This window comes from Astatotilapia calliptera, chromosome 23 (genome assembly GCF_964374335.1).
Source record: "Astatotilapia calliptera chromosome 23, fAstCal68.1, whole genome shotgun sequence".
In the NCBI taxonomy this organism is placed as follows: domain Eukaryota; kingdom Metazoa; phylum Chordata; class Actinopteri; order Cichliformes; family Cichlidae; genus Astatotilapia; species Astatotilapia calliptera.
The window spans coordinates 29,395,388-29,413,911 of record NC_137443.1 but is presented as its reverse complement, the minus strand read 5'-3'; the positions used below and the strand labels follow the sequence as shown (position 1 = coordinate 29,413,911).

The following is an 18,524-nucleotide window of genomic DNA, read 5'->3' as shown; positions in this document are numbered from 1 at the left end:
GGGGCACCACACGTTGGCTCCCAAATGACTCCTACCTGTTATTTCTTCTAGGACACTTTGTCCAGGTAGGGTTAGGCATGTCTTTGCATTGGAAGCGGATGAACAAGGGCTGATAATTGGTTATCAGCAGCTCCCGAGCTGAGTCTCTGGAGGTTGCCTGGAGTTCCTTTGCCAACAGGGTCCATGGAGAGGGATAATTTGAAGTCATTCTTGCCTGACTGTTAAGTTGGAACAAGAAGTCTATGCAAACCAAACTTGGGTTGGACATCGTATCGGCATTAAGTCAAGATGTTGTTGAGAGTAGACTTTGGAGAGTGGCGCGAATTCGACGAGACAATTGGCAGACTTGTAAGGGCTGGTGGCTGAGCGGTAGAACTGTCGCCTGCCACATGTGAATCACGAAATCAGAAGGTAGTGACTTGTAGCCTCACGCAAGCGATGTGCTTTGATGCGCAGTACGTGGCAGAGTTTGTGCATCCATTTTAAGCGTCTGGAGAGGAGAGTTTGGACAGTAGCGCGAATTCAGCGGGACAATTGGCGGACATGCAAGGGTTGTTAGCTCAGCGGTAGAATTGTCGCCTGCCATGCGCAAGTCTCGAAAACTGGCGGTGTTGAGCTCTATCCTCACGGGAGGCATGTTTTGATGCGCAGTTCGGCCACACATTTTTTGGATGTCCTGTCACACCCTTCACCTCCAAGACGGCAGCTCATCCTGGGCTTGAAGAACTGGCAACTCTGCTTCATTTGTTGACGGCTTCAAGGAATGGTCCGTTTTGGGGGGAGATGGTGCCTTGAGGCTCTCTTGATACACAGTACGTGGCAAAGGCAATCCATCCATTGTCTACCGCTTGTCCCTTTCGGGTAAGGCGGAGGTGGGGCAAAACACAGTTTCCCTGACCGGGAATCGAACCCGGGCCGCGGCGGTGAGAGCGCCGAATCCTGACCACTAGACCATCAGGGAGCTGCCACAGAGGTGTCTTGATGAGTGACGCGTGGGTGTATCGGGCTACATTTTCCGCTGCGCCTCGAGAGGAGCGCTTGGGCAATGGCGCGAATTCGTTGAGAAAACTGCCACGTGTGTGAGCATTGGTGGTTCAGTGGTAGAATTCTCGCCTGCCACGCGGGAGACCCGGGTTCGATTCCCGGCCAATGCACGGTTCCTTTATGCGTGGGGTCTTGGGGGGCATTAAGTTTGTTCTCGGTCACGGCCAGACGGCATCAAGATTTGGAACAAGAAGCCTGTGCAAACCAAACTTGGGTTGGACATCGTATCTGCATTAAGTCAAGATGTTGTTGAGAGGAGACTTTGGACAGTGGCGCGAATTCGGCGGGACAATTGGCAGACTTAGAATTGTCGCCTGCCAGCGCCAGTGGGTGACTGAATATATGTTTACAGACATTGCTGGTAAACCCGTGTGTCTTATTAGTGGAGCTAATGTGGCTGTAATTAAGGAATTTAACTTAAGACGGCACTACGAGACAAAAGAAGAATGGTCCGTTTTGGGGGAAGATGGTGTCTTGAGCCTCGCTTGATACACAGTACGTGGCAAAGGCAACCCATCCATTGTCTACCGCTTGTCCCTTTCAGGTAAGCCGGAGCTGGGTCAAAACACCGTTTTTAGGATCTCCTGTGGCACTCTTCACCTCCAAAACCCGTTCAGGGCTTAAATACCTGGGGACTCACCTTTGTTTGTCCAAGCTGAATTTCATTTCTGTGCAGCTTCGAGAAATCGTCCATTTTCAGGTTCCCTGTCAGCCTCGTTGGCGCAGTAGGCAGCGCGTCAGTCTCATAATCTGAAGGTCGTGAGTTCGAGCCTCACACGAGGCAGGTGTTTTGGTACAGAGTTGGTCCATCCATTTTGTACCTCTTCTACCCATTTCGAGGACGCTGGAGCCTTAGAACCACTCCTTTGTAGTGGATTTTCAGCCTCCTCCGATGCGAGATCTAGAACAGGGATCAATCCAAATCATTCTGCCATTGAGCGTGGAAAGCCTTCCCATCTGTTTGATTTCAAGACTCACACGTGGCAGGCGATCCTCCCCTATGGATGTGTGCCGGCCCTCTGAAACCACTTCATCCAACTTTCACCACAATTCCTCTTTCTTTTCTCAGGTCAGAATTGCGGGGCACCACACGTTGGCTCCCAAATGACTCCTACCTGTTATTTCTTCTAGGACACTTTGTCCAGGTAGGGTTAGGCATGTCTTTGCATTGGAAGCGGATGAACAAGGGCTGATAATTGGTTATCAGCAGCTCCCGAGCTGAGTCTCTGGAGGTTGCCTGGAGTTCCTTTGCCAACAGGGTCCATGGAGAGGGATAATTTGAAGTCATTCTTGCCTGACTGTTAAGTTGGAACAAGAAGTCTATGCAAACCAAACTTGGGTTGGACATCGTATCTGCATTAAGTCAAGATGTTGTTGAGAGGAGACTTTGGACAGTGGCGCGAATTCGGCGGGACAATTGGCAGACTTAGAATTGTCGCCTGCCAGCGCCAGTGGGTGACTGAATATATGTTTACAGACATTGCTGGTAAACCCGTGTGTCTTATTAGTGGAGCTAATGTGGCTGTAATTAAGGAATTTAACTTAAGACGGCACTACGAGACAAAAGAAGAATGGTCCGTTTTGGGGGAAGATGGTGTCTTGAGCCTCGCTTGATACACAGTACGTGGCAAAGGCAACCCATCCATTGTCTACCGCTTGTCCCTTTCAGGTAAGCCGGAGCTGGGTCAAAACACCGTTTTTAGGATCTCCTGTGGCACTCTTCACCTCCAAAACCCGTTCAGGGCTTAAATACCTGGGGACTCACCTTTGTTTGTCCAAGCTGAATTTCATTTCTGTGCAGCTTCGAGAAATCGTCCATTTTCAGGTTCCCTGTCAGCCTCGTTGGCGCAGTAGGCAGCGCGTCAGTCTCATAATCTGAAGGTCGTGAGTTCGAGCCTCACACGAGGCAGGTGTTTTGGTACAGAGTTGGTCCATCCATTTTGTACCTCTTCTACCCATTTCGAGGACGCTGGAGCCTTAGAACCACTCCTTTGTAGTGGATTTTCAGCCTCCTCCGATGCGAGATCTAGAACAGGGATCAATCCAAATCATTCTGCCATTGAGCGTGGAAAGCCTTCCCATCTGTTTGATTTCAAGACTCACACGTGGCAGGCGATCCTCCCCTATGGATGTGTGCCGGCCCTCTGAAACCACTTCATCCAACTTTCACCACAATTCCTCTTTCTTTTCTCAGGTCAGAATTGCGGGGCACCACACGTTGGCTCCCAAATGACTCCTACCTGTTATTTCTTCTAGGACACTTTGTCCAGGTAGGGTTAGGCATGTCTTTGCATTGGAAGCGGATGAACAAGGGCTGATAATTGGTTATCAGCAGCTCCCGAGCTGAGTCTCTGGAGGTTGCCTGGAGTTCCTTTGCCAACAGGGTCCATGGAGAGGGATAATTTGAAGTCATTCTTGCCTGACTGTTAAGTTGGAACAAGAAGTCTATGCAAACCAAACTTGGGTTGGACATCGTATCGGCATTAAGTCAAGATGTTGTTGAGAGTAGACTTTGGAGAGTGGCGCGAATTCGACGAGACAATTGGCAGACTTGTAAGGGCTGGTGGCTGAGCGGTAGAACTGTCGCCTGCCACATGTGAATCACGAAATCAGAAGGTAGTGACTTGTAGCCTCACGCAAGCGATGTGCTTTGATGCGCAGTACGTGGCAGAGTTTGTGCATCCATTTTAAGCGTCTGGAGAGGAGAGTTTGGACAGTAGCGCGAATTCAGCGGGACAATTGGCGGACATGCAAGGGTTGTTAGCTCAGCGGTAGAATTGTCGCCTGCCATGCGCAAGTCTCGAAAACTGGCGGTGTTGAGCTCTATCCTCACGGGAGGCATGTTTTGATGCGCAGTTCGGCCACACATTTTTTGGATGTCCTGTCACACCCTTCACCTCCAAGACGGCAGCTCATCCTGGGCTTGAAGAACTGGCAACTCTGCTTCATTTGTTGACGGCTTCAAGGAATGGTCCGTTTTGGGGGGAGATGGTGCCTTGAGGCTCTCTTGATACACAGTACGTGGCAAAGGCAACCCATCCATTGTCTACCGCTTGTCCCTTTCGGGTAAGGCGGAGGTGGGGCAAAACACAGTTTCCCTGACCGGGAATCGAACCCGGGCCGCGGCGGTGAGAGCGCCGAATCCTGACCACTAGACCATCAGGGAGCTGCCACAGAGGTGTCTTGATGAGTGACGCGTGGGTGTATCGGGCTACATTTTCCGCTGCGCCTCGAGAGGAGCGCTTGGGCAATGGCGCGAATTCGTTGAGAAAACTGCCACGTGTGTGAGCATTGGTGGTTCAGTGGTAGAATTCTCGCCTGCCACGCGGGAGACCCGGGTTCGATTCCCGGCCAATGCACGGTTCCTTTATGCGTGGGGTCTTGGGGGGCATTAAGTTTGTTCTCGGTCACGGCCAGACGGCATCAAGATTTGGAACAAGAAGCCTGTGCAAACCAAACTTGGGTTGGACATCGTATCTGCATTAAGTCAAGATGTTGTTGAGAGGAGACTTTGGACAGTGGCGCGAATTCGGCGGGACAATTGGCAGACTTAGAATTGTCGCCTGCCAGCGCCAGTGGGTGACTGAATATATGTTTACAGACATTGCTGGTAAACCCGTGTGTCTTATTAGTGGAGCTAATGTGGCTGTAATTAAGGAATTTAACTTAAGACGGCACTACGAGACAAAAGAAGAATGGTCCGTTTTGGGGGAAGATGGTGTCTTGAGCCTCGCTTGATACACAGTACGTGGCAAAGGCAACCCATCCATTGTCTACCGCTTGTCCCTTTCAGGTAAGCCGGAGCTGGGTCAAAACACCGTTTTTAGGATCTCCTGTGGCACTCTTCACCTCCAAAACCCGTTCAGGGCTTAAATACCTGGGGACTCACCTTTGTTTGTCCAAGCTGAATTTCATTTCTGTGCAGCTTCGAGAAATCGTCCATTTTCAGGTTCCCTGTCAGCCTCGTTGGCGCAGTAGGCAGCGCGTCAGTCTCATAATCTGAAGGTCGTGAGTTCGAGCCTCACACGAGGCAGGTGTTTTGGTACAGAGTTGGTCCATCCATTTTGTACCTCTTCTACCCATTTCGAGGACGCTGGAGCCTTAGAACCACTCCTTTGTAGTGGATTTTCAGCCTCCTCCGATGCGAGATCTAGAACAGGGATCAATCCAAATCATTCTGCCATTGAGCGTGGAAAGCCTTCCCATCTGTTTGATTTCAAGACTCACACGTGGCAGGCGATCCTCCCCTATGGATGTGTGCCGGCCCTCTGAAACCACTTCATCCAACTTTCACCACAATTCCTCTTTCTTTTCTCAGGTCAGAATTGCGGGGCACCACACGTTGGCTCCCAAATGACTCCTACCTGTTATTTCTTCTAGGACACTTTGTCCAGGTAGGGTTAGGCATGTCTTTGCATTGGAAGCGGATGAACAAGGGCTGATAATTGGTTATCAGCAGCTCCCGAGCTGAGTCTCTGGAGGTTGCCTGGAGTTCCTTTGCCAACAGGGTCCATGGAGAGGGATAATTTGAAGTCATTCTTGCCTGACTGTTAAGTTGGAACAAGAAGTCTATGCAAACCAAACTTGGGTTGGACATCGTATCGGCATTAAGTCAAGATGTTGTTGAGAGTAGACTTTGGAGAGTGGCGCGAATTCGACGAGACAATTGGCAGACTTGTAAGGGCTGGTGGCTGAGCGGTAGAACTGTCGCCTGCCACATGTGAATCACGAAATCAGAAGGTAGTGACTTGTAGCCTCACGCAAGCGATCTGCTTTGATGCGCAGTACGTGGCAGAGTTTGTGCATCCATTTTAAGCGTCTGGAGAGGAGAGTTTGGACAGTAGCGCGAATTCAGCGGGACAATTGGCGGACATGCAAGGGTTGTTAGCTCAGCGGTAGAATTGTCGCCTGCCATGCGCAAGTCTCGAAAACTGGCGGTGTTGAGCTCTATCCTCACGGGAGGCATGTTTTGATGCGCAGTTCGGCCACACATTTTTTGGATGTCCTGTCACACCCTTCACCTCCAAGACGGCAGCTCATCCTGGGCTTGAAGAACTGGCAACTCTGCTTCATTTGTTGACGGCTTCAAGGAATGGTCCGTTTTGGGGGGAGATGGTGCCTTGAGGCTCTCTTGATACACAGTACGTGGCAAAGGCAACCCATCCATTGTCTACCGCTTGTCCCTTTCGGGTAAGGCGGAGGTGGGGCAAAACACAGTTTCCCTGACCGGGAATCGAACCCGGGCCGCGGCGGTGAGAGCGCCGAATCCTGACCACTAGACCATCAGGGAGCTGCCACAGAGGTGTCTTGATGAGTGACGCGTGGGTGTATCGGGCTACATTTTCCGCTGCGCCTCGAGAGGAGCGCTTGGGCAATGGCGCGAATTCGTTGAGAAAACTGCCACGTGTGTGAGCATTGGTGGTTCAGTGGTAGAATTCTCGCCTGCCACGCGGGAGACCCGGGTTCGATTCCCGGCCAATGCACGGTTCCTTTATGCGTGGGGTCTTGGGGGGCATTAAGTTTGTTCTCGGTCACGGCCAGACGGCATCAAGATTTGGAACAAGAAGCCTGTGCAAACCAAACTTGGGTTGGACATCGTATCTGCATTAAGTCAAGATGTTGTTGAGAGGAGACTTTGGACAGTGGCGCGAATTCGGCGGGACAATTGGCAGACTTAGAATTGTCGCCTGCCAGCGCCAGTGGGTGACTGAATATATGTTTACAGACATTGCTGGTAAACCCGTGTGTCTTATTAGTGGAGCTAATGTGGCTGTAATTAAGGAATTTAACTTAAGACGGCACTACGAGACAAAAGAAGAATGGTCCGTTTTGGGGGAAGATGGTGTCTTGAGCCTCGCTTGATACACAGTACGTGGCAAAGGCAACCCATCCATTGTCTACCGCTTGTCCCTTTCAGGTAAGCCGGAGCTGGGTCAAAACACCGTTTTTAGGATCTCCTGTGGCACTCTTCACCTCCAAAACCCGTTCAGGGCTTAAATACCTGGGGACTCACCTTTGTTTGTCCAAGCTGAATTTCATTTCTGTGCAGCTTCGAGAAATCGTCCATTTTCAGGTTCCCTGTCAGCCTCGTTGGCGCAGTAGGCAGCGCGTCAGTCTCATAATCTGAAGGTCGTGAGTTCGAGCCTCACACGAGGCAGGTGTTTTGGTACAGAGTTGGTCCATCCATTTTGTACCTCTTCTACCCATTTCGAGGACGCTGGAGCCTTAGAACCACTCCTTTGTAGTGGATTTTCAGCCTCCTCCGATGCGAGATCTAGAACAGGGATCAATCCAAATCATTCTGCCATTGAGCGTGGAAAGCCTTCCCATCTGTTTGATTTCAAGACTCACACGTGGCAGGCGATCCTCCCCTATGGATGTGTGCCGGCCCTCTGAAACCACTTCATCCAACTTTCACCACAATTCCTCTTTCTTTTCTCAGGTCAGAATTGCGGGGCACCACACGTTGGCTCCCAAATGACTCCTACCTGTTATTTCTTCTAGGACACTTTGTCCAGGTAGGGTTAGGCATGTCTTTGCATTGGAAGCGGATGAACAAGGGCTGATAATTGGTTATCAGCAGCTCCCGAGCTGAGTCTCTGGAGGTTGCCTGGAGTTCCTTTGCCAACAGGGTCCATGGAGAGGGATAATTTGAAGTCATTCTTGCCTGACTGTTAAGTTGGAACAAGAAGTCTATGCAAACCAAACTTGGGTTGGACATCGTATCGGCATTAAGTCAAGATGTTGTTGAGAGTAGACTTTGGAGAGTGGCGCGAATTCGACGAGACAATTGGCAGACTTGTAAGGGCTGGTGGCTGAGCGGTAGAACTGTCGCCTGCCACATGTGAATCACGAAATCAGAAGGTAGTGACTTGTAGCCTCACGCAAGCGATCTGCTTTGATGCGCAGTACGTGGCAGAGTTTGTGCATCCATTTTAAGCGTCTGGAGAGGAGAGTTTGGACAGTAGCGCGAATTCAGCGGGACAATTGGCGGACATGCAAGGGTTGTTAGCTCAGCGGTAGAATTGTCGCCTGCCATGCGCAAGTCTCGAAAACTGGCGGTGTTGAGCTCTATCCTCACGGGAGGCATGTTTTGATGCGCAGTTCGGCCACACATTTTTTGGATGTCCTGTCACACCCTTCACCTCCAAGACGGCAGCTCATCCTGGGCTTGAAGAACTGGCAACTCTGCTTCATTTGTTGACGGCTTCAAGGAATGGTCCGTTTTGGGGGGAGATGGTGCCTTGAGGCTCTCTTGATACACAGTACGTGGCAAAGGCAACCCATCCATTGTCTACCGCTTGTCCCTTTCGGGTAAGGCGGAGGTGGGGCAAAACACAGTTTCCCTGACCGGGAATCGAACCCGGGCCGCGGCGGTGAGAGCGCCGAATCCTGACCACTAGACCATCAGGGAGCTGCCACAGAGGTGTCTTGATGAGTGACGCGTGGGTGTATCGGGCTACATTTTCCGCTGCGCCTCGAGAGGAGCGCTTGGGCAATGGCGCGAATTCGTTGAGAAAACTGCCACGTGTGTGAGCATTGGTGGTTCAGTGGTAGAATTCTCGCCTGCCACGCGGGAGACCCGGGTTCGATTCCCGGCCAATGCACGGTTCCTTTATGCGTGGGGTCTTGGGGGGCATTAAGTTTGTTCTCGGTCACGGCCAGACGGCATCAAGATTTGGAACAAGAAGCCTGTGCAAACCAAACTTGGGTTGGACATCGTATCTGCATTAAGTCAAGATGTTGTTGAGAGGAGACTTTGGACAGTGGCGCGAATTCGGCGGGACAATTGGCAGACTTAGAATTGTCGCCTGCCAGCGCCAGTGGGTGACTGAATATATGTTTACAGACATTGCTGGTAAACCCGTGTGTCTTATTAGTGGAGCTAATGTGGCTGTAATTAAGGAATTTAACTTAAGACGGCACTACGAGACAAAAGAAGAATGGTCCGTTTTGGGGGAAGATGGTGTCTTGAGCCTCGCTTGATACACAGTACGTGGCAAAGGCAACCCATCCATTGTCTACCGCTTGTCCCTTTCAGGTAAGCCGGAGCTGGGTCAAAACACCGTTTTTAGGATCTCCTGTGGCACTCTTCACCTCCAAAACCCGTTCAGGGCTTAAATACCTGGGGACTCACCTTTGTTTGTCCAAGCTGAATTTCATTTCTGTGCAGCTTCGAGAAATCGTCCATTTTCAGGTTCCCTGTCAGCCTCGTTGGCGCAGTAGGCAGCGCGTCAGTCTCATAATCTGAAGGTCGTGAGTTCGAGCCTCACACGAGGCAGGTGTTTTGGTACAGAGTTGGTCCATCCATTTTGTACCTCTTCTACCCATTTCGAGGACGCTGGAGCCTTAGAACCACTCCTTTGTAGTGGATTTTCAGCCTCCTCCGATGCGAGATCTAGAACAGGGATCAATCCAAATCATTCTGCCATTGAGCGTGGAAAGCCTTCCCATCTGTTTGATTTCAAGACTCACACGTGGCAGGCGATCCTCCCCTATGGATGTGTGCCGGCCCTCTGAAACCACTTCATCCAACTTTCACCACAATTCCTCTTTCTTTTCTCAGGTCAGAATTGCGGGGCACCACACGTTGGCTCCCAAATGACTCCTACCTGTTATTTCTTCTAGGACACTTTGTCCAGGTAGGGTTAGGCATGTCTTTGCATTGGAAGCGGATGAACAAGGGCTGATAATTGGTTATCAGCAGCTCCCGAGCTGAGTCTCTGGAGGTTGCCTGGAGTTCCTTTGCCAACAGGGTCCATGGAGAGGGATAATTTGAAGTCATTCTTGCCTGACTGTTAAGTTGGAACAAGAAGTCTATGCAAACCAAACTTGGGTTGGACATCGTATCGGCATTAAGTCAAGATGTTGTTGAGAGTAGACTTTGGAGAGTGGCGCGAATTCGACGAGACAATTGGCAGACTTGTAAGGGCTGGTGGCTGAGCGGTAGAACTGTCGCCTGCCACATGTGAATCACGAAATCAGAAGGTAGTGACTTGTAGCCTCACGCAAGCGATGTGCTTTGATGCGCAGTACGTGGCAGAGTTTGTGCATCCATTTTAAGCGTCTGGAGAGGAGAGTTTGGACAGTAGCGCGAATTCAGCGGGACAATTGGCGGACATGCAAGGGTTGTTAGCTCAGCGGTAGAATTGTCGCCTGCCATGCGCAAGTCTCGAAAACTGGCGGTGTTGAGCTCTATCCTCACGGGAGGCATGTTTTGATGCGCAGTTCGGCCACACATTTTTTGGATGTCCTGTCACACCCTTCACCTCCAAGACGGCAGCTCATCCTGGGCTTGAAGAACTGGCAACTCTGCTTCATTTGTTGACGGCTTCAAGGAATGGTCCGTTTTGGGGGGAGATGGTGCCTTGAGGCTCTCTTGATACACAGTACGTGGCAAAGGCAACCCATCCATTGTCTACCGCTTGTCCCTTTCGGGTAAGGCGGAGGTGGGGCAAAACACAGTTTCCCTGACCGGGAATCGAACCCGGGCCGCGGCGGTGAGAGCGCCGAATCCTGACCACTAGACCATCAGGGAGCTGCCACAGAGGTGTCTTGATGAGTGACGCGTGGGTGTATCGGGCTACATTTTCCGCTGCGCCTCGAGAGGAGCGCTTGGGCAATGGCGCGAATTCGTTGAGAAAACTGCCACGTGTGTGAGCATTGGTGGTTCAGTGGTAGAATTCTCGCCTGCCACGCGGGAGACCCGGGTTCGATTCCCGGCCAATGCACGGTTCCTTTATGCGTGGGGTCTTGGGGGGCATTAAGTTTGTTCTCGGTCACGGCCAGACGGCATCAAGATTTGGAACAAGAAGCCTGTGCAAACCAAACTTGGGTTGGACATCGTATCTGCATTAAGTCAAGATGTTGTTGAGAGGAGACTTTGGACAGTGGCGCGAATTCGGCGGGACAATTGGCAGACTTAGAATTGTCGCCTGCCAGCGCCAGTGGGTGACTGAATATATGTTTACAGACATTGCTGGTAAACCCGTGTGTCTTATTAGTGGAGCTAATGTGGCTGTAATTAAGGAATTTAACTTAAGACGGCACTACGAGACAAAAGAAGAATGGTCCGTTTTGGGGGAAGATGGTGTCTTGAGCCTCGCTTGATACACAGTACGTGGCAAAGGCAACCCATCCATTGTCTACCGCTTGTCCCTTTCAGGTAAGCCGGAGCTGGGTCAAAACACCGTTTTTAGGATCTCCTGTGGCACTCTTCACCTCCAAAACCCGTTCAGGGCTTAAATACCTGGGGACTCACCTTTGTTTGTCCAAGCTGAATTTCATTTCTGTGCAGCTTCGAGAAATCGTCCATTTTCAGGTTCCCTGTCAGCCTCGTTGGCGCAGTAGGCAGCGCGTCAGTCTCATAATCTGAAGGTCGTGAGTTCGAGCCTCACACGAGGCAGGTGTTTTGGTACAGAGTTGGTCCATCCATTTTGTACCTCTTCTACCCATTTCGAGGACGCTGGAGCCTTAGAACCACTCCTTTGTAGTGGATTTTCAGCCTCCTCCGATGCGAGATCTAGAACAGGGATCAATCCAAATCATTCTGCCATTGAGCGTGGAAAGCCTTCCCATCTGTTTGATTTCAAGACTCACACGTGGCAGGCGATCCTCCCCTATGGATGTGTGCCGGCCCTCTGAAACCACTTCATCCAACTTTCACCACAATTCCTCTTTCTTTTCTCAGGTCAGAATTGCGGGGCACCACACGTTGGCTCCCAAATGACTCCTACCTGTTATTTCTTCTAGGACACTTTGTCCAGGTAGGGTTAGGCATGTCTTTGCATTGGAAGCGGATGAACAAGGGCTGATAATTGGTTATCAGCAGCTCCCGAGCTGAGTCTCTGGAGGTTGCCTGGAGTTCCTTTGCCAACAGGGTCCATGGAGAGGGATAATTTGAAGTCATTCTTGCCTGACTGTTAAGTTGGAACAAGAAGTCTATGCAAACCAAACTTGGGTTGGACATCGTATCGGCATTAAGTCAAGATGTTGTTGAGAGTAGACTTTGGAGAGTGGCGCGAATTCGACGAGACAATTGGCAGACTTGTAAGGGCTGGTGGCTGAGCGGTAGAACTGTCGCCTGCCACATGTGAATCACGAAATCAGAAGGTAGTGACTTGTAGCCTCACGCAAGCGATGTGCTTTGATGCGCAGTACGTGGCAGAGTTTGTGCATCCATTTTAAGCGTCTGGAGAGGAGAGTTTGGACAGTAGCGCGAATTCAGCGGGACAATTGGCGGACATGCAAGGGTTGTTAGCTCAGCGGTAGAATTGCCATGCGCAAGTCTCGAAAACTGGCGGTGTTGAGCTCTATCCTCACGGGAGGCATGTTTTGATGCGCAGTTCGGCCACACATTTTTTGGATGTCCTGTCACACCCTTCACCTCCAAGACGGCAGCTCATCCTGGGCTTGAAGAACTGGCAACTCTGCTTCATTTGTTGACGGCTTCAAGGAATGGTCCGTTTTGGGGGGAGATGGTGCCTTGAGGCTCTCTTGATACACAGTACGTGGCAAAGGCAACCCATCCATTGTCTACCGCTTGTCCCTTTCGGGTAAGGCGGAGGTGGGGCAAAACACAGTTTCCCTGACCGGGAATCGAACCCGGGCCGCGGCGGTGAGAGCGCCGAATCCTGACCACTAGACCATCAGGGAGCTGCCACAGAGGTGTCTTGATGAGTGACGCGTGGGTGTATCGGGCTACATTTTCCGCTGCGCCTCGAGAGGAGCGCTTGGGCAATGGCGCGAATTCGTTGAGAAAACTGCCACGTGTGTGAGCATTGGTGGTTCAGTGGTAGTATTCTCGCCTGCCACGCGGGAGACCCGGGTTCGATTCCCGGCCAATGCACGGTTCCTTTATGCGTGGGGTCTTGGGGGGCATTAAGTTTGTTCTCGGTCACGGCCAGACGGCATCAAGATTTGGAACAAGAAGCCTGTGCAAACCAAACTTGGGTTGGACATCGTATCTGCATTAAGTCAAGATGTTGTTGAGAGGAGACTTTGGACAGTGGCGCGAATTCGGCGGGACAATTGGCAGACTTAGAATTGTCGCCTGCCAGCGCCAGTGGGTGACTGAATATATGTTTACAGACATTGCTGGTAAACCCGTGTGTCTTATTAGTGGAGCTAATGTGGCTGTAATTAAGGAATTTAACTTAAGACGGCACTACGAGACAAAAGAAGAATGGTCCGTTTTGGGGGAAGATGGTGTCTTGAGCCTCGCTTGATACACAGTACGTGGCAAAGGCAACCCATCCATTGTCTACCGCTTGTCCCTTTCAGGTAAGCCGGAGCTGGGTCAAAACACCGTTTTTAGGATCTCCTGTGGCACTCTTCACCTCCAAAACCCGTTCAGGGCTTAAATACCTGGGGACTCACCTTTGTTTGTCCAAGCTGAATTTCATTTCTGTGCAGCTTCGAGAAATCGTCCATTTTCAGGTTCCCTGTCAGCCTCGTTGGCGCAGTAGGCAGCGCGTCAGTCTCATAATCTGAAGGTCGTGAGTTCGAGCCTCACACGAGGCAGGTGTTTTGGTACAGAGTTGGTCCATCCATTTTGTACCTCTTCTACCCATTTCGAGGACGCTGGACCCTTAGAACCACTCCTTTGTAGTGGATTTTCAGCCTCCTCCGATGCGAGATCTAGAACAGGGATCAATCCAAATCATTCTGCCATTGAGCGTGGAAAGCCTTCCCATCTGTTTGATTTCAAGACTCACACGTGGCAGGCGATCCTCCCCTATGGATGTGTGCCGGCCCTCTGAAACCACTTCATCCAACTTTCACCACAATTCCTCTTTCTTTTCTCAGGTCAGAATTGCGGGGCACCACACGTTGGCTCCCAAATGACTCCTACCTGTTATTTCTTCTAGGACACTTTGTCCAGGTAGGGTTAGGCATGTCTTTGCATTGGAAGCGGATGAACAAGGGCTGATAATTGGTTATCAGCAGCTCCCGAGCTGAGTCTCTGGAGGTTGCCTGGAGTTCCTTTGCCAACAGGGTCCATGGAGAGGGATAATTTGAAGTCATTCTTGCCTGACTGTTAAGTTGGAACAAGAAGTCTATGCAAACCAAACTTGGGTTGGACATCGTATCGGCATTAAGTCAAGATGTTGTTGAGAGTAGACTTTGGAGAGTGGCGCGAATTCGACGAGACAATTGGCAGACTTGTAAGGGCTGGTGGCTGAGCGGTAGAACTGTCGCCTGCCACATGTGAATCACGAAATCAGAAGGTAGTGACTTGTAGCCTCACGCAAGCGATGTGCTTTGATGCGCAGTACGTGGCAGAGTTTGTGCATCCATTTTAAGCGTCTGGAGAGGAGAGTTTGGACAGTAGCGCGAATTCAGCGGGACAATTGGCGGACATGCAAGGGTTGTTAGCTCAGCGGTAGAATTGCCATGCGCAAGTCTCGAAAACTGGCGGTGTTGAGCTCTATCCTCACGGGAGGCATGTTTAGATGCGCAGTTCGGCCACACATTTTTTGGATGTCCTGTCACACCCTTCACCTCCAAGACGGCAGCTCATCCTGGGCTTGAAGAACTGGCAACTCTGCTTCATTTGTTGACGGCTTCAAGGAATGGTCCGTTTTGGGGGGAGATGGTGCCTTGAGGCTCTCTTGATACACAGTACGTGGCAAAGGCAACCCATCCATTGTCTACCGCTTGTCCCTTTCGGGTAAGGCGGAGGTGGGGCAAAACACAGTTTCCCTGACCGGGAATCGAACCCGGGCCGCGGCGGTGAGAGCGCCGAATCCTGACCACTAGACCATCAGGGAGCTGCCACAGAGGTGTCTTGATGAGTGACGCGTGGGTGTATCGGGCTACATTTTCCGCTGCGCCTCGAGAGGAGCGCTTGGGCAATGGCGCGAATTCGTTGAGAAAACTGCCACGTGTGTGAGCATTGGTGGTTCAGTGGTAGAATTCTCGCCTGCCACGCGGGAGACCCGGGTTCGATTCCCGGCCAATGCACGGTTCCTTTATGCGTGGGGTCTTGGGGGGCATTAAGTTTGTTCTCGGTCACGGCCAGACGGCATCAAGATTTGGAACAAGAAGCCTGTGCAAACCAAACTTGGGTTGGACATCGTATCTGCATTAAGTCAAGATGTTGTTGAGAGGAGACTTTGGACAGTGGCGCGAATTCGGCGGGACAATTGGCAGACTTAGAATTGTCGCCTGCCAGCGCCAGTGGGTGACTGAATATATGTTTACAGACATTGCTGGTAAACCCGTGTGTCTTATTAGTGGAGCTAATGTGGCTGTAATTAAGGAATTTAACTTAAGACGGCACTACGAGACAAAAGAAGAATGGTCCGTTTTGGGGGAAGATGGTGTCTTGAGCCTCGCTTGATACACAGTACGTGGCAAAGGCAACCCATCCATTGTCTACCGCTTGTCCCTTTCAGGTAAGCCGGAGCTGGGTCAAAACACCGTTTTTAGGATCTCCTGTGGCACTCTTCACCTCCAAAACCCGTTCAGGGCTTAAATACCTGGGGACTCACCTTTGTTTGTCCAAGCTGAATTTCATTTCTGTGCAGCTTCGAGAAATCGTCCATTTTCAGGTTCCCTGTCAGCCTCGTTGGCGCAGTAGGCAGCGCGTCAGTCTCATAATCTGAAGGTCGTGAGTTCGAGCCTCACACGAGGCAGGTGTTTTGGTACAGAGTTGGTCCATCCATTTTGTACCTCTTCTACCCATTTCGAGGACGCTGGAGCCTTAGAACCACTCCTTTGTAGTGGATTTTCAGCCTCCTCCGATGCGAGATCTAGAACAGGGATCAATCCAAATCATTCTGCCATTGAGCGTGGAAAGCCTTCCCATCTGTTTGATTTCAAGACTCACACGTGGCAGGCGATCCTCCCCTATGGATGTGTGCCGGCCCTCTGAAACCACTTCATCCAACTTTCACCACAATTCCTCTTTCTTTTCTCAGGTCAGAATTGCGGGGCACCACACGTTGGCTCCCAAATGACTCCTACCTGTTATTTCTTCTAGGACACTTTGTCCAGGTAGGGTTAGGCATGTCTTTGCATTGGAAGCGGATGAACAAGGGCTGATAATTGGTTATCAGCAGCTCCCGAGCTGAGTCTCTGGAGGTTGCCTGGAGTTCCTTTGCCAACAGGGTCCATGGAGAGGGATAATTTGAAGTCATTCTTGCCTGACTGTTAAGTTGGAACAAGAAGTCTATGCAAACCAAACTTGGGTTGGACATCGTATCGGCATTAAGTCAAGATGTTGTTGAGAGTAGACTTTGGAGAGTGGCGCGAATTCGACGAGACAATTGGCAGACTTGTAAGGGCTGGTGGCTGAGCGGTAGAACTGTCGCCTGCCACATGTGAATCACGAAATCAGAAGGTAGTGACTTGTAGCCTCACGCAAGCGATGTGCTTTGATGCGCAGTACGTGGCAGAGTTTGTGCATCCATTTTAAGCGTCTGGAGAGGAGAGTTTGGACAGTAGCGCGAATTCAGCGGGACAATTGGCGGACATGCAAGGGTTGTTAGCTCAGCGGTAGAATTGCCATGCGCAAGTCTCGAAAACTGGCGGTGTTGAGCTCTATCCTCACGGGAGGCATGTTTAGATGCGCAGTTCGGCCACACATTTTTTGGATGTCCTGTCACACCCTTCACCTCCAAGACGGCAGCTCATCCTGGGCTTGAAGAACTGGCAACTCTGCTTCATTTGTTGACGGCTTCAAGGAATGGTCCGTTTTGGGGGGAGATGGTGCCTTGAGGCTCTCTTGATACACAGTACGTGGCAAAGGCAACCCATCCATTGTCTACCGCTTGTCCCTTTCGGGTAAGGCGGAGGTGGGGCAAAACACAGTTTCCCTGACCGGGAATCAAACCCGGGCCGCGGCGGTGAGAGCGCCGAATCCTGACCACTAGACCATCAGGGAGCTGCCACAGAGGTGTCTTGATGAGTGACGCGTGGGTGTATCGGGCTACATTTTCCGCTGCGCCTCGAGAGGAGCGCTTGGGCAATGGCGCGAATTCGTTGAGAAAACTGCCACGTGTGTGAGCATTGGTGGTTCAGTGGTAGTATTCTCGCCTGCCACGCGGGAGACCCGGGTTCGATTCCCGGCCAATGCACGGTTCCTTTATGCGTGGGGTCTTGGGGGGCATTAAGTTTGTTCTCGGTCACGGCCAGACGGCATCAAGATTTGGAACAAGAAGCCTGTGCAAACCAAACTTGGGTTGGACATCGTATCTGCATTAAGTCAAGATGTTGTTGAGAGGAGACTTTGGACAGTGGCGCGAATTCGGCGGGACAATTGGCAGACTTAGAATTGTCGCCTGCCAGCGCCAGTGGGTGACTGAATATATGTTTACAGACATTGCTGGTAAACCCGTGTGTCTTATTAGTGGAGCTAATGTGGCTGTAATTAAGGAATTTAACTTAAGACGGCACTACGAGACAAAAGAAGAATGGTCCGTTTTGGGGGAAGATGGTGTCTTGAGCCTCGCTTGATACACAGTACGTGGCAAAGGCAACCCATCCATTGTCTACCGCTTGTCCCTTTCAGGTAAGCCGGAGCTGGGTCAAAACACCGTTTTTAGGATCTCCTGTGGCACTCTTCACCTCCAAAACCCGTTCAGGGCTTAAATACCTGGGGACTCACCTTTGTTTGTCCAAGCTGAATTTCATTTCTGTGCAGCTTCGAGAAATCGTCCATTTTCAGGTTCCCTGTCAGCCTCGTTGGCGCAGTAGGCAGCGCGTCAGTCTCATAATCTGAAGGTCGTGAGTTCGAGCCTCACACGAGGCAGGTGTTTTGGTACAGAGTTGGTCCATCCATTTTGTACCTCTTCTACCCATTTCGAGGACGCTGGAGCCTTAGAACCACTCCTTTGTAGTGGATTTTCAGCCTCCTCCGATGCGAGATCTAGAACAGGGATCAATCCAAATCATTCTGCCATTGAGCGTGGAAAGCCTTCCCATCTGTTTGATTTCAAGACTCACACGTGGCAGGCGATCCTCCCCTATGGATGTGTGCCGGCCCTCTGAAACCACTTCATCCAACTTTCACCACAATTCCTCTTTCTTTTCTCAGGTCAGAATTGCGGGGCACCACACGTTGGCTCCCAAATGACTCCTACCTGTTATTTCTTCTAGGACACTTTGTCCAGGTAGGGTTAGGCATGTCTTTGCATTGGAAGCGGATGAACAAGGGCTGATAATTGGTTATCAGCAGCTCCCGAGCTGAGTCTCTGGAGGTTGCCTGGAGTTCCTTTGCCAACAGGGTCCATGGAGAGGGATAATTTGAAGTCATTCTTGCCTGACTGTTAAGTTGGAACAAGAAGTCTATGCAAACCAAACTTGGGTTGGACATCGTATCGGCATTAAGTCAAGATGTTGTTGAGAGTAGACTTTGGAGAGTGGCGCGAATTCGACGAGACAATTGGCAGACTTGTAAGGGCTGGTGGCTGAGCGGTAGAACTGTCGCCTGCCACATGTGAATCACGAAATCAGAAGGTAGTGACTTGTAGCCT

General features: G+C 51.0%; 14 non-coding genes across 14 annotated transcripts; 7 read left to right on the top strand and 7 right to left on the bottom strand.

Annotated features, from left to right (window-relative positions):
• Nucleotides 1–889: 889 nt before the first annotated feature.
• trnae-cuc (transfer RNA glutamic acid (anticodon CUC)) lies at nucleotides 890–961 on the bottom strand. The gene has a single exon. It is a non-coding gene; the product is annotated as a tRNA-Glu (tRNA).
• Nucleotides 962–4,138: 3,177 nt separating this feature from the next.
• trnae-cuc (transfer RNA glutamic acid (anticodon CUC)) lies at nucleotides 4,139–4,210 on the bottom strand. Its single transcript has one exon. It is a non-coding gene; the product is annotated as a tRNA-Glu (tRNA).
• Nucleotides 4,211–5,004: 794 nt separating this feature from the next.
• trnam-cau (transfer RNA methionine (anticodon CAU)) lies at nucleotides 5,005–5,077 on the top strand. Its single transcript has one exon. It is a non-coding gene; the product is annotated as a tRNA-Met (tRNA).
• Nucleotides 5,078–6,262: 1,185 nt separating this feature from the next.
• On the bottom strand, nucleotides 6,263–6,334 carry trnae-cuc (transfer RNA glutamic acid (anticodon CUC)). Its single transcript has one exon. It is a non-coding gene; the product is annotated as a tRNA-Glu (tRNA).
• Nucleotides 6,335–7,128: 794 nt separating this feature from the next.
• Nucleotides 7,129–7,201, top strand: trnam-cau (transfer RNA methionine (anticodon CAU)). Its single transcript has one exon. It is a non-coding gene; the product is annotated as a tRNA-Met (tRNA).
• A 1,185-nt stretch (nucleotides 7,202–8,386) lies between these two features.
• Nucleotides 8,387–8,458, bottom strand: trnae-cuc (transfer RNA glutamic acid (anticodon CUC)). Its single transcript has one exon. It is a non-coding gene; the product is annotated as a tRNA-Glu (tRNA).
• A 794-nt stretch (nucleotides 8,459–9,252) lies between these two features.
• trnam-cau (transfer RNA methionine (anticodon CAU)) lies at nucleotides 9,253–9,325 on the top strand. Its single transcript has one exon. It is a non-coding gene; the product is annotated as a tRNA-Met (tRNA).
• A 1,185-nt stretch (nucleotides 9,326–10,510) lies between these two features.
• On the bottom strand, nucleotides 10,511–10,582 carry trnae-cuc (transfer RNA glutamic acid (anticodon CUC)). The gene has a single exon. It is a non-coding gene; the product is annotated as a tRNA-Glu (tRNA).
• A 794-nt stretch (nucleotides 10,583–11,376) lies between these two features.
• Nucleotides 11,377–11,449, top strand: trnam-cau (transfer RNA methionine (anticodon CAU)). The gene has a single exon. It is a non-coding gene; the product is annotated as a tRNA-Met (tRNA).
• A 1,178-nt stretch (nucleotides 11,450–12,627) lies between these two features.
• trnae-cuc (transfer RNA glutamic acid (anticodon CUC)) lies at nucleotides 12,628–12,699 on the bottom strand. The gene has a single exon. It is a non-coding gene; the product is annotated as a tRNA-Glu (tRNA).
• A 794-nt stretch (nucleotides 12,700–13,493) lies between these two features.
• trnam-cau (transfer RNA methionine (anticodon CAU)) lies at nucleotides 13,494–13,566 on the top strand. The gene has a single exon. It is a non-coding gene; the product is annotated as a tRNA-Met (tRNA).
• Nucleotides 13,567–14,744: 1,178 nt separating this feature from the next.
• On the bottom strand, nucleotides 14,745–14,816 carry trnae-cuc (transfer RNA glutamic acid (anticodon CUC)). Its single transcript has one exon. It is a non-coding gene; the product is annotated as a tRNA-Glu (tRNA).
• Nucleotides 14,817–15,610: 794 nt separating this feature from the next.
• On the top strand, nucleotides 15,611–15,683 carry trnam-cau (transfer RNA methionine (anticodon CAU)). The gene has a single exon. It is a non-coding gene; the product is annotated as a tRNA-Met (tRNA).
• Nucleotides 15,684–17,727: 2,044 nt separating this feature from the next.
• Nucleotides 17,728–17,800, top strand: trnam-cau (transfer RNA methionine (anticodon CAU)). The gene has a single exon. It is a non-coding gene; the product is annotated as a tRNA-Met (tRNA).
• The last annotated feature ends 724 nt before the right edge of the window (nucleotides 17,801–18,524 follow it).